Genomic DNA, 13,330 nt, shown 5'->3' on the forward strand with positions numbered 1-13,330 from the left:
TGACAGACGCAATTATTTTATGAGAATACTAATGAGCATGCCTGCTATTGGCAACGGTGTTTATCTTTTAAGATGGTATTTATAAATGCCTTGTGTAAATAATGGTAGAAGGAAAAAAAGAAATCTCATTCAGACATAACACCACCGAACAAATGACATGAAGAACTTGTCAATCCCCATTCAGTTTAAAAACAAGTTTACATTATATTCTCTCTCATTTTTGCTCTCCCCCAACCTACTACCACTACACATCCTTCCTATATTATACAGCCTTTTTTCTAGGATACAATAAGATCTGTCTACATTTCAAAAGGACAAATTCAGCAATGAGTAAACTAGCCACTAAAACTCTTTGATTGCAATACAAAATTTGCCTGCAAGAGGACTGACAGTTGGGTGAGCAACAATGAGTTGCTCACCGGACTCAATGATCTGTTGAGGCCCCATCCAACCCTAGCATCTATGAATTTATGAATCTATGAGTTTTCAAAGGGTGCTTACCCAAGTTACATTTTTTGCATGATGAGGTCCCTAAAAGTGCTCTACAGCCATGCTGTGACACACATGCATGGCTGCAGAGTGCTTCTAAAATGGCTGATTGCATGAAAAAATTAACCCTTCTTGAATAAGGTATTAGATGAAGGTCATCAGCTTTAGAGCACCTTAGGGTACTTGTGGGGTAGAGCACCTTAGTGTTCATTTTTTGCATGCAGCAGGCTTAGCTGATGCAGCCCAGCCCTGCTCCTGGAGCTGTCAGTGGGCAGAGGAAGCAGGATGGAGCTGGAGTCAGAGGAAGAGTCCCCAGTCACAGCCCCCACCCAGCTACCCCATCTGGGGCATTGGGGGGAGCCAAGTCAGGCCCACAAAGTGAGGGGGCTTCATTCCACCCTCCCCCTTCCAGCTCAGGATGGCAAAGCAGAAAAGGGAAAGGAACAGCATGTGCTTCTGGCTTGCTTGGCCTGAGCTGGAGGGTGGAATGGAGTCCCTTCACCTCGTGGGTCCTGTCCAGCTTCCCCCAGTATCCCAGCCAGTGTAACTGGTGGGGGCATGAAGTGGGGTGTCTCCATCCCACACCCCCCTAGGCAGCAAAAACCCTGAAGGCTTCTGGAGTCCCCTCGCCTGCTGTCCAGGGCCAGTGCAGCCAGGTTCCAGCCCTCCTGCCCCAAAACAACAGGTAAATGTCTGTTGCACCGGGGCCGGAGGTGGGGAGGGGCTCTAACTCATGGTACTTTATACAAAGTGCCATGAATTAAAGCATGGCCAAGGTATGTGTGTCAGCTCCCTAAATGTTCTCTTTTTTAAGACTTTCCCAACCTATTGTCCATTTATCATCCTAGTAAAGGCAATAAATGTTTCTTTATGGAGCATCCTTAGGCCTAACATTTAAATAGTTATGGCATTCATTGCAGAAAAACAGAGTTAAACTCTTCGGTATGGGAAAGAAAGAGAAACAAATTGTATACCTTGGGGGAAAAAAAGGGAACCTAGGTTTATTTATTTATTTATGACATTGGTGTTACTGCTCAGAAGTTTGAAATGGCAGAATAAATCTGAGGGGATTGATTAATTGACGGAGAGTGGATGAGGTGAGCAAAGGGGTATAATGCATTCCTTTCTCTTACTGTGTTGTGATTTATCATGGATATATTTGTGGTATGTGAAATGTGTCTATTTACAACCTGTTAGTGTCTGAGAAGAAAAATGAACAATTTTTTTAAATAGCACAATAAAGCATAAGATGGAGAAAACAAAAAATATATATTCATATAGATATTCACACAGTCGCAAAATAAATTAGAAATTGACACTTAATAAATTCTGGGGCATATTTTCAAATCAGAAAGAATGGCAGAAGAATGATTGAAACCAAGATAGTCCCACCCGCTGGAATTCATACTGAGAACACACAGGCAATCAGAAAAATGCATAAGCATTTCTAGATAAATTAAACACAAATCTAACTAAGCAATTACTGGCTTGATTTGATTTGCTCAATTTAGGAATCAAAAAAAGCAGAGCACAACTTGTGACATTAGGAAAACTGCTGCTGTGTTAATGGAGAGAAAGTAGAACAGGGAATGATTTAGAAGGGCTTAACCTTGTAACAGGATTCATAAAGCAAGGTGGTTTTTCAAAGCTCTAATCTAACATGAGAAAAATGTTCAAAGATATAGATCAGACAAACACATTATTTGAATTCTGCAAGGAATTAAAAAGAATACAATGAGGTGTGAGCCAGTTTTTTTCCCTCAAGATACTGCCCACATTTCAAAACAGAACCAGGAACTGTTCATTCAAGATTGACTTAATCAAATTGACTTTCACTCCCTATCCCAATCCTGAACTTTCTGTTTCACTTAAAATCTTTGAATTTGAATTTCTAATCTCTCTGTCAGGACCATTGGATTTCTAATCTCCCTGTCAGGACACCTTCACATTCTTTGGGCATGGGTTGACAATGTTGTTCAAGCATGGGCTGCTGTTTGCAATTTAGCTCCTACTGCAGGCTTCAAATCACTGTACCCGCTGGTGATTAGATGCTGAAGAAGAAATTCAGAATGAAGCAGATGGTAGGACCCTGGGGACACCTTCTCTGCTGCCATGGCTGGAGCATGCTACCACTTCCACAAGCTGCCCTGGGCTACACCCAGTGCTTTCACAGGCTGTATTTGGCCAGCAGGCCATAGGTTTCTGGTCCAACTTTAGAGGACTGGACTAGAAGCAAGCTTGTCACAGAATCTGAATTGAACAAATATGATTGTCACCCTCTCCTCAGACAAACCAGGACATGAATTTGAAATTGCCATAGCTAAAAATATCACTTTAAAATTTGAGCTAGAGTAAAGAATCTCTACACATACCCTCTGTAGTTCAGCACGAAAGATGGACGTATAACATACTCATCAATGGGTTTCATAAGCAACCTGAGCTCGCTAACATAGAAGCATCAATATGTAGTAAAGGAGATTTGAATCAGTTTAATTAACTATTGTATCTGAACTACGTAGGCATAGGAATGAAATCTAATACAAACCTTCCGTGCCTTTGATGCTCATCAAAAAATAAAGTAATCTAAACAGGGAACAGTTACTAAGAGACTGAGTTTATGTAAACAGTAGGTTGACATCATTTGCTTTGTGCCCATAATTTTTTAAAGGTTTTTAAAGGTTTCCCTCACATTAATTTGTGTATTATTTATTACCAAAGCTTGGTCTTCTCCCCTAGTAAAGACATACAAGAAAGAATGAAAAATGAACAGAATAAGCAGAGACAAGCCAGAGAAAGTATATTACCCTGTTAATTTGTAATTCCTTTAATTAAAATAATCCCATTGAATACATGTTTTTAGGTTAATCACCTAACAAAGTGCAGTGAAACAGACTGGTATCTGATGAGAGGTTATTATAGGAGGAAGTCATAAAAATGATTTGTCAGCAGTTCACTTCCCCCACAAGCAGGTCCTGGAAAGACTCTTTTCCTGGGTATAATGTACTCATGTGACAATATTTTAAATTACTGTGAGTTTCTTTTTAATAAAGAAATGCAGTAATCAGAGGTGCTTATAGCTCTCATACAATTCTCCCAGTCCTTTCATCCTTTGTTTCTGCAATGTGATAGCAAAACCAAACTTCTCTTACATCCAGCAACCCTAGTTCTACAATGAAATGCAGCTGATGTTTCCTGAGCTGTTGGCATTCTTTGAAAAAAAGAGAATCTGTATTTTTAAACATTGTTCAAGCCCGTTGATAATGCAACACAGCACTAAGATACAAGAAAACTGAAAATTTGAAAAAGATAACGCTTTCCTTTGGGCATTACATATTTTTACATTTAGATTTGAACAACTTTTTCCCCATGACAAGCCTTCTTCCATGTCACATTCATCTGCATTGTTTTGTTTTGTTTTGTTTTGTTTTTTAGTAGTGTTAAGAACCTAATGAGTTATTATCTTGGCTGAGGGAATGAAAAGCTATCTGGAGGGTGAATTTTCTTTGGCTTCTCCCCTTGCCATTGTTTCAGTTTAAAACTAGCTTCACAGAAAAGAGGAGGAAATCTAGCATAAGGTTATGGAGGGTTTCACGTTCTGTCCTTATGAACCTGCCATTTTCACTGCAACTAGGATTACGTCATTACCATTTTTAACTCTCTTACCAATACCTATTCACATTATCCCCTCTCATCTCTGCGGAGTAATCTCCCACTTCTCTTTTTGTGTCTTCCACTGCTATTTAATCCAGCCACCTGTAAGAGTAAGTAGAACATGAAAATATCTTCAACCTCAATATTAGATTTCAACTAGGCAAAATGAAAAAAAAAATAGAGGATGGGTTACAACTACCAATTTTAAAGGTGAATTAATATTTGTGCCTTAGATTTGCCACTGACATTTATCCCAGGTGAGCTTTATATCAGCTGTCTTCTTACAAGAGAATTTTTTTCTGGAAATCAGGTTGATGGACTTGTCATTGTATTTATCTTCTTTTCCTTATAGCTCTTTTGAGTGCTACCCATTTGCTGAATTTGAATGCTGTGCATTCACAAAAAAAAAAAGAGTGACAGAGAGAGAGACAGACAGACTTCTGATCAGATCTTAAATATGTTCTCAAAACTAGGCTTCAGAACTAGAGCAGAAACTTTACACAGAGATTTTATTCTTACTAGTCTGTACATTGCTAAATTCCCATATTTGCCTTCTACGCAGGCCACAATTTTACTTTTGACTTTCCAGTGCTTTATGCCAGGGGAGGTCAAACTTACTTTGGCCTCCAAACTGGATCTGGACCACAGAGCTGCTCACAGGATTATTCTAGCTGGCGGTAGTGGGACAAATGGTGATGGCAGCTGCAAGGGTCAGTGCATCCATCACTTGCCCCCTGCCATGAACATGCATCCCCAACAGGGCTCCATACTCTTGGTTTTACTAGTGGGCCTATTCCCTTTTGCCCCACCCCCACATTCCCAGCCACTTTGGGATCCCCGTGGGCCAGACTACAAGCATTTGACACCCCTGCTTCGTGGCATTAAAAATATCAGTCTCTCAACATTAATAAATAAAGCAAAATTAATAAATAAAACATAATAAATACCAAATAAGACAAAATGAATTAATAAAACATTGCATGGCGGAAGTTGTATAGATAAGCATTGAACAATGTTTGCAGTTCAGCTATTTAGGTTGTTGAGGTATCGCTGAAATTATCTTTTTTATGGGTTCCATCAAACCATGTTTACATGCACATTTTAAGTAAGGCTTAACTGACTTATGCAGAAATTGACATAGACAGAAGAGTTCTAGATGATGCATGGCTAATTTAGTTTGGTTTTTACCAACTCTAAATTAATTGTTCATAAGGGAATGCCAGAGCATCTATGACTGATGGCCCTTGAAAGAAATCTGTCCAAGAATTCCACAGTATAGGCAGGAGAGAAATGAGAAAAGATAGTCACTTCTATTATGCCGCATATCTGTGTCTAGTCTGAAAATATATTAGTGATAGAATAATACAAGAAGTGGCATCACCGTTTTGTGCAAAATCCCATAATTTCAAAATGTATTTCCATTCTATTATAATATCTACACAATGTAATTTTAGAAACACACCATTTTGGATCAATCAAAACTTTGTTTTAAATTGTAATGTCACAGAGATATACAAGTCAACATTTTTATAAAAGAAATATCAAAACTTCAAAGTTTTCTTTAATGGAAAAATAAAAATAAAAATGTTTTGGTTTTAAGAAAAAGTTTAATTTTGGAACAAAATGAAACTGACATGTTCCTACATGGCATTTTAAGAGGTTCCTGGTATGATATTTTTGACCAATCTTAGTTACCATTTCTTTCCCCTCTGCAAATAGTGATCAGTAATTTTCTAACCATATTAAGTATTCTTTCAAAACGAAGTGATCTTGGGAAAAAATATAAGTTGCTATTTGCAAGGGAATATTTTTGGAACCCAAATTTAATATTGTAGAACTACACAATGCCAAAGTTTCTAGAACCACTAAGATTTTCTGACAGGAATTATCTACCATTTTATCCTGAACCTGTACTGTTTTATTTTATAGTGTTCCTCAGTAACCTACTTATTATATTCACCCCTGTAAAGTCAAAGGAACCTTTTTCTTTCCAGTTTGAATGGTGATTTTCTACTTAATGTAGTATGAAAATGTGCATTAGTAATATTTTAATAAAACTATACTGACTAAAATAATTTAACAGACTTCAATATATTTTCAAAGGTACATCAGGGTCAATTTGTGCATTCCAGTAAGGCTTATAGAGGTGGGGAAAAGCATATTGTAGTTAAAACTAGTTTATTAAAAGACTTGCTCTAAAGCATTTGAAAAATGGGTTGAAGGTCATCCACAACAGCTAATTTGGACAATTAAAAGTTTGGCCCTTTGCACAAATCCTAAAGTGATTATTCAAATTTAAAGCCAATTGACTTGATTCTCAGCTGTTCCAAGCTCACATTCTTCTCTGCCAGCTTTCAACATCCCCTAGTCTCGTCCCAGTGCCAGCCTGTGGCACAAATTAGAACATCCATTGAGTTACTAACTCGCTCCAGCTGGAATTTGCTCCTAGTGATGGATTTGCCAGATGCTAGGGATCATCTTTGAAGAAGAACTTAGCTTCAGGGAATATCCCACACAGCTCATCCACCCTCCTCATTCTCTTTCTCAATAAATCACAAAAATTATAATATGTGCAGCCTCTTTCTTATACCCACAGTTTTCTTAGCCTTAGATGTAACCCTAAGACGATGGCAGTGGCTACTAAATTGTGGTAAGATGCCATTTATAATCAAGACTGGGGACTATGTGTTCCTAATTTATAACCTGAAAGAACCCTAGATAATGGCAAAACTGTATCCCATCAAACTCAACTGTCCAATGCTAGTTTATGTTTGGGTTACTTTTGTTTTCTTGAAATTTTCATGAATAAATTAAATTGGCATCCATTACCTTCTTGTTCCCAGGACACAAGCAAGTAAGCATGTGGGTGCTTACTTCACAGTAAACCTCCCTAATGCTAAGTAAATTCTCCACCTACAAATGCAAGTAGCAAATCTACCTGACATTAGCAATGGTGCCATAGCACTCATGTAGACACATGGCCAGAAGTCAAATCTGCTCCTGGTCAGTAGAGCTATGCAAAGCTTCAGACCACGATTCAGATTCAGAAAAGATTCGGACATTTCAGAGGCCAAATCTCTGATTTGCTAGCTGCTTTTGGCTTTCCAAATCAATTCGGAGCTTCCAAATCAATTTGGAAAAGATTTGGAAAAGGTTCAGAGATTCGGAGGGCTGTCTGCATGGGGAAACAGACACTTTGAAGTGGGAGAGAGAGTGGAAGGGGGAGCAGGGAGGGAAAGACAGACATGTCTAGGTGGCCAGTGAGCATGATTTCTCTCCGCCTGCTTTTCCAGTTACAGTGTCTGGTGGGATGGGACACAGAAACAACATAAAAGCCTCTATGTGCAGGCTTGCTGTACCTTTTGTGAGCTGATTCTGTCTGAGTAACAGTGTCAGAAAGTTACTGTGCTGCTTAGCTTGCTTCATAGTCAGTCAGTTGCAACTTACCTGCTCCTTTTTGTTCTTAGAAAGGATTGGATAGGATTTAGCTTAGCTAAGCTTAGATTTTCTTTACTTAATACTATACAATTTATTTATTTCAATTTATATTTGCTCTTTTCTTTTTGTTGCAAACTTTGAAAAAAGAAAGCTCAGTGTTTTCCCTGCCAGTGTGATCCATCACAGTGCAGGAAGGCACACGGATTGCACACACACACTTAAAATATACACACATAGAAGCAGAAAAATCAGATATTCATAGGAGAAGAAGAGAGCCAGATTATATATAGTAGTAGTTAGTTATTAATATTATTATAGTTAATTTACATAGAGACTAAAGACAACACAGAAGGCAGATTCATATCGGGACTAACGCAGAACTCAGGGTCTTAGAAGGAGATACATTATTTTAGGTACACATTACAACACAGAAGAAGGATAAATAGTACAGTACTAGTCACACATTCACATTAATAGAACATCACAGAAGACGACACCATATATAGTTATTAATAATCAAAGAAGAGTCTGGTGCATGCATGCAACACAGAGGGAATAACACAGAGGGAGTACACAACAGAGTTACACTGCACAATCATAATTCATAGTAAATAAATACATCACAGTGGAGAAGACGACAGACACACAGACAGCACACATTTTTCACATAGTTCTGAATACTTATTACTAAATCAATCAAAGAAGAGTCCAGTGCACACAGGCAACACAGAGGAAGTAAAACACACTGGCTCAAGCAATTCTGGGGACTGAGGGGGAATCAGAGTTTGTGCTCTACACTCCTCAAATTTCCCCTAGACCCATGTCTCCTCTGGAAAGTAGCACCTCAGAGGAGGTTAAGGTTGTAGAGACAAGTGGCTCAGCAGGAGCAGCTCCTCCGGCTGTTGTGCCTCAGCCTGCTGAGGAATGGGATAAGGCAGCATCCTCACCCTCAATCCAGAATCAGGTGAGTAGCATAGTGTGGGAGCATTTTGAGCTGGCAGATGATCCCAGGTTTGCTATCTGCCAGCATTGTTAAAGGCACATCAGCCGAGGCAAAAACATGAATCACTTTTCCACCACAGCGATGCTGCTGCATCTCAGGAGGCAGAACCCCCTTGCCCTTCTTTCTTATCAGCCTGGCACCAGTGTGAGTATGCCCAAGGAGAAGTCCCCCACTCACTCCAAAGCCCCCTTCTCCCCAGAGTAGATGCAGGCCACCCTGTAACAGTGGGGGAAAGTTACAGACAGAGGGGAGTGAGTTGCAAAGGAGAGCAAGATCACTCAGACCACTGGGGAGATGCTTGCTCTGGATAGCCAGCCCTTTTCCCTAGTTGAGCGGCTAGCGTTCAGGCAGCTCGTAGCATTTCTTGCCCAATCTTACAAAATGCCCCGATGCAGCACCTTTAGCAGGACAGTGGTGCCCTCCCTGTATGATGCATGCAGGGAGTACTTGATGGAAGAGCTGTGCAAGGAAGGGTTGCAGGTAGCCTTGCATTTCATCTATGACATCTGGAGCAGTTGGGGTGGCGATTATGCCTACCTCTCCCTCACTGGACACTGGTGCGATCAGTCAGGCCATTTATGGGCTCTTCTCCAAGCTCAGGTGCTAGGTAAGTCCCACATGGCAAGGGAGATCATGGGGGCCATCACGGGGGTCACTCATTGGGCAGGTTGAGCTCACCCATGGTCAATGACAATGGGGCCAATATAATGAAGGCTGTCCATGATGCCAATTTTGTTGGCATCCACTGTGTGGCACACAGGCTGCATCTCATAGTCATGGATGCCTTGGAGAGGGAGAGAGCTGCCAGTGATGCCACCACTACTGCTACAAGCCAGGTGATTTCAGAATGCAGACAGGTGGCAAGCAACTTCCACCGCAGCATCAAGGGGGGGCAAGATGCTGCGAAAGAAACAGGCAGAGCTGAGCACCCCACAGCACAAAATCATGCAGGATGTGTAGACTCGGTGGAACTCCACATACCTGATGCTTGAGAGGCTGGTGGAGCAACAGAAATCCATATGTGAGATGGCTTTGCTTGGGAGGATCAGTGGCCCCCTGAAGAGAGCTGAGTGGGGTACCATCTCCCACATCTTGGTGGTTCTCAAGCCCTTCCTTGAGGCCCCCGAGACCCTTAGTGCTGGTGATGCCCTCCTCAGCCAGGTGATCTCCATAGTGAGGGAACTTGAGGACCAAATGGAGAAGTTCTAGGGGATCAATGTTCCTAGCCAGGGCAAGCTGCTGTCACCAGACATGCATGCACTGGTGAGGCGGCTGAAGGAGGGCATCAGGACACAACTGGATCCCTTGCAATTCAGTACGGTCCACATGATGGCAGGCATGTGTGACCCAAAGGTGATGGCGAGCATGTGCACTGGCAGCCCCAAAACCCTTGATCACTGGATGCAGGTGCTGCTCAACAAAGTCAGGGAGGCCAAAGTGCAGAGGTGAAGGGATGTGGAGGAGGGGCACCAGCACCAGCACCAGACAGTCTCCTCCATGCCAGCTACTGTCAATGTGGGCCATGGGCATAGCTTCAATGCTGGGGTCCAAATGCACCAGACACCAGCCTCAGGCAGGTAGCGCAAAGGCTTCAGTGGCAACCTATCTCACTGAGGATGTGGAGCCACTGAATTGCAACCCCTTGGCCTACTGGGCAAGCTGCATCCAGATGTGGCAGGATCTGGCCATAATTGCCCGGCAACACCTGCCCTATCCAATACATAGGAGGCTGATGAAGTGCACTTCATAGGCCCAGCTCTGAAAAGTGGTTTGTACTTTCAAACAATCACCTAACCTTATCACCAAAAATGAAGCCAACATCCTACAGCTCAAAACCTGCCAACTATCTCCAGTAGCCCCACAAACTGCACACCAGACTCTATCAAAGACAACAAAACCCAACTACCTCTGGGGGTACATTCCTCACCAAAAAAGCACTCTGCCTCCAGTCTCTCAGGCCTGATCCTACATTGCAAATCACTTTTCACAGCCGAGCCTATGAACGGCACTTCATCAGCCTCCTAGGTAGTAGGTACAGAAACTCATAGACTCAATATAGATTAGACAGTGAAGTTCTGACACACTGCAACCAGCCAGACACCTGACTCCCCAGGTACCTCTGCACTTTTACCTGCACTGCTACATCCCCCTTCCCCCCCACTCCCCACCCCAGCCTGTCCCTCCCCTCCCGACACCTCCATTTCCATTTTTACTGACTGGCTTTCTTGCCCGCATTGTGTGCCAGGCCAGCCTCTGGCTTCTTTACTATTCCTTTCATCCAGGAACAGGAAACACGCCAAATGCAGGTACTGCCTCAGCCTGACAAAGGAATTTTCAACCTGAAAGCTTCCTAAGCCATATATTTTAAGTACTCCTTTTTTTCATAATAAATATATAGACATAAAAACTTAAGATAAGCCATCACACATCATAAGTAACATCATATATCCAACACAACACAACATTTTTACTTCTTGTCATCAATTCCTTTAAAAAAAGAAAGGCTTTGTGACAGTTGCATGTGGGTACCTTTGATGCTTCTGCTGATGCTAGTCTTGTTGAGCCAGCTAAGTTATTTTGACCTGCCATCGTTTACAGTGGTGGACTGGCCCAAGGCTGCTGGGTAGGAGGAGACCGCACTGGGGCACACTGCCGTGTTGTGCAGAGGGTCCAGTGTCAATAAGGGTGCACCTGAACACAAGTACACACACACACAGACACACATAGTGAAAGCCCAGTGAAAGCACACTTTAACAGACATGCTAGAGAAGAACCAGCTCCTACCTGAAAGGAAAGAAGAGCTCTCTGACAGTTTGGCTACCTGAGATCTGAGATGCTGCATTCGGTGAGTTAGGGATTTTTTTTTTTTAAAGAACTGGCAGCTGGGGCCATGTGGAACAGCCATTGAGAGTGGTCAGGGGATAGGGCCAATTCAGAGGTTCAGCCAATTCAGCAGCAGCCAAAGCTATGAATCATATTCAGCCAAACAGATTTGGGACAGTGATTAGAATCACTGAATCGAATCACTGCCCTCCAAATCAGCAAATATGAATCTGAAGTGAATAATACTGCCTCAAACAGGCTTAATAGGTGTCACCCAGCAGAAGCTCTATGGTCATAGATCCAGTGGTGGGAGCTCCTTGCAGGCAGGGGCTAGGGAGCTTGTTCCCCACCCATCTCCACCAGTGAGAAGCTGGAGGGAACAGGCTTGGAAGCTTGTTCCCCACATAGACCCACCAGAGCTGGAGGGGGAAAAAGCTCCCCAGCCTGTTCCTGGAGTTGGGTGGGAAACAAATTTCCAGACCCCACTCCATAGTGGCTGGGAGCTCCCTGCATGGGGACAGTTCCCTGCCCAGCCTGGAGCTGGCTGCTAGCTACCCCATCAACAGATTGGGACAGGAGCTCCCTGCTGCCAGGGTAGGGGGACATTGCTCTTGCTCTAGCAGCAGGCACACTCCCCACCCCGCCAGTGCTCCCTGCCAGCCTCTGGGCTAGCACCTGCGGAGATTGGAGTTCCCCTCAGTGGCCACAAGGGTACACTGTAGGGTTGCAGGGAACTGGGAGCAAATATTTTCCCTAATCGTCACATGTGTAGGTAGCTAAAAACCCTTGGTGTGCAGTAGCTTACTGCATAGTAAATCTATGTTGGAGTAAATGCATGTGCAGATGCACCCATAGACAAGGTCCAGGATTTTAACAAAAAATAAATAAATTACTTGCATTTTACAATGAGTGGGAGAGGGGAAAGGAAAATATTATAGATGAAAAGTAAAGAGAAGTAGTGCTATAATTTTAATAATTTATCTGGTTTCCAGCTTCAGAATAAATTATGATGAAAGTGACAACATTTCTCAGTTCTGATTTCTTAGCTACTCATTTATTAGTTTCTCCCCTTTTTATAGCAATACAGTTATTAATAACCACAATTTGTGTTATTTTATTCATATTTTGTATTTGTGAAACATATGTATGATTTTAATTCATTCCCTGCTCTTCTTTGTGTGTATAGGCCATTTTTTGTGGCTTATTCTAAGTATAGACATATACTGCATTAAATGCAGTTGTAGGAAACTCCCTAAATATTTAAGTAAAATAGGAACAATATTATAATATTCCATAATAGAAGGCTGCTGACAATGGCTTTGATTCTGCAATGTGCAGAGCCTGACAGAATTAAGATAAACCACACCTAGTTATATTTCAGGTCTAGAACCCCAAAACTAATATTATATTTTGGATTACTTCCTTCCAGTTAATTCTTTTGGTATCTGTTTCAATCTCCTCTGACTCACCCTTCTCCAAACTTTAATGTGGGGGGAAACACCAAGTGGGATGTATTGTGGCTGTGTTCCTTTAGCAATTTATGTTGTAACTCACTAATTTGTCCTCCACAACACAGAGTGAAGCTTGTTCATCAGTAATTGAGATGGATCAAATAGCAAGGACAACAAATTGATCTGTCTAGCAATCTGATTCATCACTTTACTAATGTATAGATTACTGATCCAGCCAACCTACAAGCAGATAAAACTGAATTGACTGTCAGTGAGAAAACCATGGTGCTTGATAACCAGAGATCAGCAGTTGCTTATCCAATCTTGCTTTTTTTGTCTTTTTTTTTTTAATGTAACAGGCATTATGTTGGAAAATACAATAAATACTACATTTCATTCCCAGAGCAATAACATTGAAATAGAACATCTTATCCTGTCTTTTCATCACATTATCAACACTTATTTATAATTACAA

Source organism: Crocodylus siamensis, chromosome 1 (assembly GCF_052110815.1).
Source record: "Crocodylus siamensis isolate JL-2025a chromosome 1, ASM5211081v1, whole genome shotgun sequence".
NCBI classification, from domain to species: domain Eukaryota; kingdom Metazoa; phylum Chordata; order Crocodylia; family Crocodylidae; genus Crocodylus; species Crocodylus siamensis.